The following is an 8,072-nucleotide window of genomic DNA, read 5'->3' on the forward strand; positions in this document are numbered from 1 at the left end:
CATATCAACTAAAGAAGCACAGTCATGCAATGGCTCCCCCAAGAGTGGTAAGTTAGGGAGCAGTGTTTTTGGGTTAAGGACAGTACAGGATTTTAGAGTGATATTCTCATTACCTAACAGGGCTACTTCTTACTTAGCCAGCCTTTGATCTGAAAAGGCTTGTGTTCTATGGTGTAGCAAGAGGGTCTCCACTTTGTGAGGACATTGTATTGTCAGGGATTACCTAGGACCAAATCAGATACTTTTTCCACTAGAATAGCTGTTGCGGCCACCACCCTCAGGCACAGCGGGTCTCTTGCGGTGACCGAGTCTAGTTGGATTGAATAGTAAGCTACAGGGCATTAGGCAAGCCCCAATGATTGAGTCAGAACTCCAGAAGCCACCCATCTTTGCTCATGTACAAAGAGAGTGAAGGGCTTACTGTAATCTGGGAGGCCTAGGGCGGGTGTTGATAATAGGGCCTGTTTCAATTCTTTTAGAGCTGAGAGATGTTGGGTTTCCAGCTGTAAAGGCTCTGGAACATTATTTTTTTGTTAAGGATATCAGGGGTTTAGTGAGCTCCCTGAAAGAAGGGATCCACTGTCTACAGAACCCTGCAGCTCCCCAAATGGCTCTTAACTACTTCTTAGTAGTGGGGGTAGAAAGTTGTTGAATAGCCTGGACTCGCTTAGGAAAGACAGAGCGGGCAGCTAGGTGGCACAGTGGAGAGAGCACCAGCCCTGGATTCAGGAGGACCTGAGTTCAAATCTGGCCTCAGACACTTAACACTTACTAGCTGTGTGACCCTAGGCAAGTCACTTAAACCCGATTGCTTCACAAAAAAAAAAAAGAGAGACAGAGCGAGTTCCAGCAGCCAGAATGAAGCCTAAATAGTCTACCTGGAGCAAGTACCATTGTACCTTTGACTTAGAAACCTTGTGACCTCTCTTGTTTAGCTCTAATAATAAGTGACGGCTATCTTTCTGACAGGTTTCAGCATTAGGGGAGGCTAAAAGTAAGTCATGAACATATTGTACAAAAGTGGAGCCTTTAAAAGTAATGGAGGCCAGATCCTGCTGTAAAATTTGGGAAAATAATGTAGGACTGTCTACAAATCCCTGTGGGAGTCCAGTCCAGGTCCACTGTGTATTTTTCCAGGTGAAAGCAAATAAATATTGGAAGTCCTCATGCACTGGTATGGAGAAAAAGTCAGAGCAGAGGTCTACCACTGTAATGCATGTAGCATCACATGGGATGGAAGAAACAATCGTGGCAGGGTAAGGGACTATGGCATGTCTCAGTATAACATAAGAGGTTTTTGCTCTAAGATCTTGTACGAAATGATAAACAGGTTTACCATCTGGCCCAGGCTTGGTTTTTTTAACCGGCAAAATGGGAGTATTGCATGGAGAATGATGGCATGGAACAATAATACCCTGGCTTTTCAAAGCCTCAATTATAGGGGTGATTCCTTCTATAGCCTCTTTAGACAATGGATACTGTGGAATGGATGGGGGTGGTCCCCCTTTAATTTTTTTTTTGTTGGGGCAACGGGGGTTAAGTGACTTGCCCAGGGTCACACAGCTAGTAAGTGTCAAGTGTCTGAGGCCAGATTTGAATTCAGGTCCTCCTGAATCCAGGGCCGGTGGTCTATCTACTGTGCCATGTAGCTGACCCCCTTCCCCCTTTAATTTTAATGGTAACAGGCATAGTAGATTTAAGGAGCCCCATTTCAGTAAAGGATGAGGCCCATAGGGTCTCAGGAATGTCAGAGGGGATTTTGGATGTATCCCCTACTGTTCCTTGAGCATCTGTAATCAAAACTGGTAATAAATGAACAGTATCCTCTGGCAATTGTAGGGAGACAGCCCCATCTGGAGCACAAGATATGGTTGCTCTAAGTTTACAAAGGAGATCACAACCTAATAGATTTACAGGGGCATCAGGCATAAGGAAAAATGAATGTTCTACTGTTAAAGGCCCCATAGATACTATGCAAGGGGTTAATTCTGCTACTCTTTGGGCTTTTCCTGAGACTCCTACCACATTTAAAGAGCTTTCAGCTTTACAACCAGGGTCTGGTTTACTCACTAATACTGATTTAGAGGCTCCTGTATCCAACAGACAATCATAATACATGTCCCCAACTTTGAGGGTCACATGGGGTTTGTTACTCTGGGGAGGTGAATGGATTGGTATAAGGGAGTTAATATATCCAGGGTCTTGTGAGATTTAAAATTGGATATAAGAGCATTAAACTCCCCTTTAACCTTTCCTTTATATATCTTCCAGACCAGTAAGAGAAAGAAGCCTCTGAGCTTTAATTAGAGATGGATTACTTAGCTTTTATTGTTTGGGAATTAATTAGCCAACAAACAAGGTGATGCTGATTAGGGAAATAGGAAAGTAGAAATACAAATAAATAGTCTTAGATCTAAGCTTAGTCTATATTCCTTATAAAATTCACCAAATCCCAAAGTTAACTCAGGCTGAGAACCAGCATCAAGCACGTGTTGCCACCGAGGACCAGGACTGATCACCAGAACACGCCATCAAACCTGAGTCAGCGTGTGTGTGTGTCAAGAGCGAGAGCGAGAGCGAGAGAGACCACTTCCGTTTTCTCCTCGTTTTTAAGCTTGCACCCCAGAAGTGAAGTGCTTGGTCATGCTCTCCCAAGTATCAGCAGATGCACGGCTGTTTGTTACAATCTCCTCCCCAAAAGGGTGGTCTTTCAAAAACTGGCGTCCTTCAGTTATTGTTTAGCCAACTCTTAAATGTTAGTTAAAAACTTTCATTTTTTTCCACAGTCTGTAAAAATGAAGCTTTCAGTATCTATTGTCCATCCCTCTCCTTTGCATTGTCAATCTTGTGCCCCCCTCTGAGAGAATCTCTGGTTACCCTGATTCTGGTTCTGTCCTTCTGTACTTCTCTGATAGGGTCTACGGTTATTCTGATTCTGTCTCTCTGTATCCCCCTAAAAAGATCTATATCCATTTTGATTCTGCCTGTAATAAGGCCTATAATTACCTTGGTTGTTTCCTCTCTGATAAAAGTTTCCATAATTAACCCGATTTCCCCTGAAGAAATCTTCAAGGCTCTTGGTCATTGCCTGCTTAATTTCCCATTTTCTAGTTCTACATTCCCTCAACCAGTGTCCTTGTTTATCACAGTAATAACACACATTAGGGTTTTTGTATTGGCCTTTAGATGCCCGACCAGAAAGTGCTGGTGCTAGAATGCTCTGTTTAGACTTATTCTCCTCATTTGCCTCAAAGATATAGGTGGCAACTACTTTAAGCTTTTATATAGTCATATCTTTCCAGCCTGGACACTGTTTTATAAAATATTTGCAGTTTCTGGCAATGATTGGTGGACAAATGTGTTAAGCACAACATAGGAATCCTTTGAATCTAGTGGGTCTAGTCTTGTGCATTGCCTATCAGCTTCACAAAGGCTATCGTAAAACCTATTAGGTTGTTCATTAGGCTCTTGAGTGAGTTTTAAGAATTTCTGCCAGTTTTTGGACTTTTTAGAGTAAGTTTCCATTCCCTTAAGAAGTGTTTCTATAGTTTCTTTTAATTCTTGGAATTGTTGGTCATCATTATAATTCTAATTTGGGTCCTGGAGAAGCCATTCTGTAGTAGCTTGACCTGAAGTTACCAAGGAATTTCTTGCTGTGATAATATCCATAATCTCACTCAGGGATAGTATAATTTCCATAAGACCAGTGACATTGACCCAAGTGGGTTGATATGTATTAAATATGGTCCTTAGCTGCAAAATTACAGTCTTTGGATTTTGAACAAACCTAGGTATAATTTTCTTCCATGCACTCGAATCTTTTGGGCTAAATGGAGTGTATTTTCTAACCTGCACTGCTGTTCCCTTGCGGGTATGTTCTATAACTTCCTGCAGGGGGAGCAGTTTCTGCTGATCTGATTCTAAAGATTGGTCAAGATCTGTTTCTGAACTCACGTCATCTCCAGAAGAGGGAGCTGTTTTAGCATCTCTCCGACCATGTGGTCCACTATTGTCACACTCCTTCCTCTCTTTCCAGTTTTTTTTTTTTGAGAAAATACACATTACAATAATGATAAAAGAGAGAATAAAAATTATAATCACTAGTGCTATGGTTATGCTATCGTGGTAAGGTTCTAATTTAGTTGTAATGCTTTCAGTACCATTAAACATGTGTTCAGTGGGGAAGAAGGGCTCTCCTCCCATGCCATTATTCCAAAATTGTTTTACTTTGTGAATGAGGAGGAAACAAGTAATGCTATGATGGAATATTGAGTAAGTTAGTCATTTAAATTGGGACATTATGCTGTCCCAAAACATTCCAATGAGAATACATAAGGGGAAAACAAAATATTCAGTCATGGTTCCCTTTAAAACGGACTGGCTTTTCTCTTGAGGTAAGGCTTTCAGAGGTGTTTAAAGTAAGGGAGATTGATTAAATGAGGGAGGCAGTGGCAGAGTGTTAAAAAGGTCCACCAGATTAGTTGGCACATGGTCAAGTAAGGGGTGGGTGGGGTGGGTTAAAGAAACCCACACCAGATTCATTAGCTCCTGGCTTTGCTTGGCAAATTATAGGGGCCAAATTTAATATGGGGAGAATTAATTGGGTGGCTCACTAAATATTGGGGTTCAGAAAATAATGAGGGACCTCTAGGTCCAAAGCTTCTTCCCCTCCAAACTGTATTTTTTAGTTATTTCTCCTAGGCCAATAAGAAAGGAGCTTAACAGCCTCTTTTCCACAAACAAATCAGGTTTTATTTAATGGTTATAAAATAAACAGCAATGTTGAAATTAATAAAGCCAAGAACAAGGGAATAGCCCTCTAGCAAGGGCTGTCTCAAACCCAAACTTACTTTCAGCTCGGCTAATTCAAAGGGCTGGATTTAACTCACCACTAGGAGTCCGTAATTTCTATGGCAGCCAGTCTGCTCTGAAGCTCCTTCAAGACCAGAGAGTGAGTGAGAGTGTCTTATTTCTTGTTGGGGGTCACCTTTTCTACCTTTTTCTCCCTCCTCCAAAGGGGAGGTCTTTCAAGAAGTATGGCTGAGACTGGTTCCCTGTTGATGACCCAGTCCACAGCCTCTGAGGTTTGCCAAGTTTAAACTAGGTGGCTAAAAATCTAATCAAGTGGGTACTTAGTAGTTTTTTATTCACACCCAATTCAAACACTACTAGATCAATCAAGTCGGACCCCTGGGCATCTGCCAAATTCTATTTTTTCCCACATCCCCCCCCCTTTGTTTCTTAGAGGAACATGAAGTGTTTCCTAGATGAAACAGTAAAAAATAACAGAACATAATACCCTATGCTAACAAACAATATGTCAATAACAATACAGGAAAGGGAGAAAGGGGAATTTTTGTCCAGAGGGGCGGTCCCTCATGAACCCGCACTTTGACAATGTCTGCAGAGGGAGGGCCTCCAGTGAATACATACTACAGATGGTGTATATAATAACAGGAGAAAACCAAAACTGTTCATTTAAAGTCTTTGAAATCTTGTCTTCTTTGAGTGTTGAGATGTCATCAGGGAAGCTGAACTCTGGTTGTCTCTGGACTCTTTTACTTCTTTAGCTGTTGAACTGTTGGATTTTCACTAATCCTTAGTATAGCATTGTCAGTGATCAAATTAAACAATGAGAGTTCTTCAAAATATAATTCATATTTAAACTTGATATATACAGCATATTACACCTCATATCTATTGTATTGGATAATAGGACAGGTGAGGAAAATGACAAATGTTGTGGGGGATATGGGGGAAATGAGGCATTGATACACTCTTGGTGAAGTTGTAAACTGATTCAAACATTCTGTAGAGCAATTTGGAACTATGGTCAAATGGCTATAAAACCATGCATACTGTTTGTTCAACCTAGCAATACCACTACTAGGTTGGTAAAAGAGATTTTAAAAAAGTTGAATTTGAAATTGGGGTGATGCCCATCAATTGGAGGAAAGGCTGAACAAATTGTGGGATGAGATTAGGATAGAACACTATTATGCTGTAAGAAATGATGAGCAGGATGCTATCAGAAGGATTTATGAAAAATGCAATCCATCTATAGAGAAAGAACTTATGGTAGCTGAATACAGATTGAAATATAGTATTTTTTGTTAGTTCCTCTTTCTAAAGTTTTTTTTGTTTGTTTTCTTTTACAACTTGACTAATGTGGAAATGTTTTGCATGACTACACATGTACAACTTATATTGAGTTGCTTGAATTCTTAAGAGGTGGTGGGGAGGGAGGGAGGAGAAGAATTTGGAACACAAAGTTTTAAAAATGGATGTGAAAATGTCCTTATACACGTAACTTGGGAAAAATTCTAAATAAATAAAAATTTAAAAAATAAATTACTATGTCCCCAATTTTTTTATCCAATTCTACCCCTGAGGGACTTTTTTTGGGTCTTTTCTGTGAGGACCATGACATTGGGGTGATGTAATTACTTGCAGTGAATTGGATTTAAGTGAGTAAGGGCTGTGCAAAATCATCAGCCTCACTCTCTCCTCCAGAGTTGTCTGGGTCCAGTGGCAAGATATATATCAGGACAACTGGAGATGGTCCCAGATGTTTTAAGGGTTAAAGTGACTTGCCCAGGGTCACATAGCCAGTAAGTGTCTGAGATGAGATTTGAACTCAGGTCTCCCCAACTTCAGGGACAGTGAACTATTCACTTTACTACCTACCTTCAGCCCCTCCTCCCCCAACCCCCTCCTGCCCCCAGGCAGGTGGTGGTACAATAGAGGACTGGGCTTGGAGTCAGGAAGACCTGAGTTCAAATCCAGCCTCAGATATTTACTTATCATGTGACTCTGGTAACTTCTATTTGACTTCATTTTCTCATGTGTAAAATGGGGCTACTTCCCAGTATTGCTGTGAGGATAAGATGAGATAATAATTCTAAAGTGTTTAGCAAAGAGCCTGGTACATATTTAGTGTTATATAAATGTTAGTTATTATTATTAGCTGTATTACCCTAGACAAGTTGCTTAATCTGTTTGCCTCAGTTTCTTCAAATGTGAAATGGTGATAATAATAGCACCTACTTCTCACTCTTTTTCTGTTGTTATGAGGTTTAAATGAGATATTTGCAAAATGCCTGGCATATATTAGGTGGTTTATAAATTCTTATTAATCTTTTTTTTCCCCTTGCCATGCCATCATTCTATCTCATCTCTGGGTTCATCCCTCCCCTATTTTTCTGGGTACAGGCTTACACTAGAAGCTCACATATTCTTCCTCCTGATGCAGAATATTGTCCATGGAGGCACAACACTCTTTCAGAGAAAGATCTCCCATTGTACCAAATCCCTCCAGATTAAACTCATCATGAGGTCTCCATCTCCCATCACAGACATACGACTCTTTCCCTAAAGGAGCACACTTCAGTGGAACCCTCTATTGGTTTGAAATGTTTAAACATTAGTTTAAATCCCTACCTCCTGCTTCTTCTCCCATTCATCCTCTTTTCTATTTAAGAGATTATAGAAGTTATCATTCCTTCAGTGTTCACCCATGGACTTGATAAGGGTACATCCTCCATCCCCTCTGTTTTCTGCTTCCCCACTCCCCATTTATGCATCTTCTCATTCTGCAGTTTCAGTCCACAAGATACCTCAATCCATTCTCACATCTATTTCTTTACATTCAACTCATATCTTGTGTGTGTTTTAAAATCAATTGTTGATCCCATGTTTGTTTGTTTGTTTTTTTACCCTGCAGGTCAGTATTTTTTTTTAATGGTCTTTCCTTGGTAATTGTACTTATTTATCTTTCTTGAGTCCCTGTCACTTTGAGTGTTAGCAAGTCAAATATATTCTGTTGTGTCTGTTTTTGTTATTTTCAGGACTCTCTTTTCTTGAATAGCTACTTTTTTGTTGTTGAATAGGTCTAGAGTGGTAGGGTATGTCATTTGGGGTTGTTTCTTAGGCTTTTTTGCTTTTCAGAATATCCTATACATTTTCCTTCTGAGGTTTCTATTGAGTATAGAATGATACTGTGCTATTCCAGTTTCCTTTCCTTTTTATTTAAAGGTCTTTCTCTTGGCCACTTGTAGAACTGATTGCTTGTC

The sequence above is a fragment of the Dromiciops gliroides genome, chromosome 2 (genome assembly GCF_019393635.1).
Source record: "Dromiciops gliroides isolate mDroGli1 chromosome 2, mDroGli1.pri, whole genome shotgun sequence".
NCBI lineage: Eukaryota > Metazoa > Chordata > Mammalia > Microbiotheria > Microbiotheriidae > Dromiciops > Dromiciops gliroides.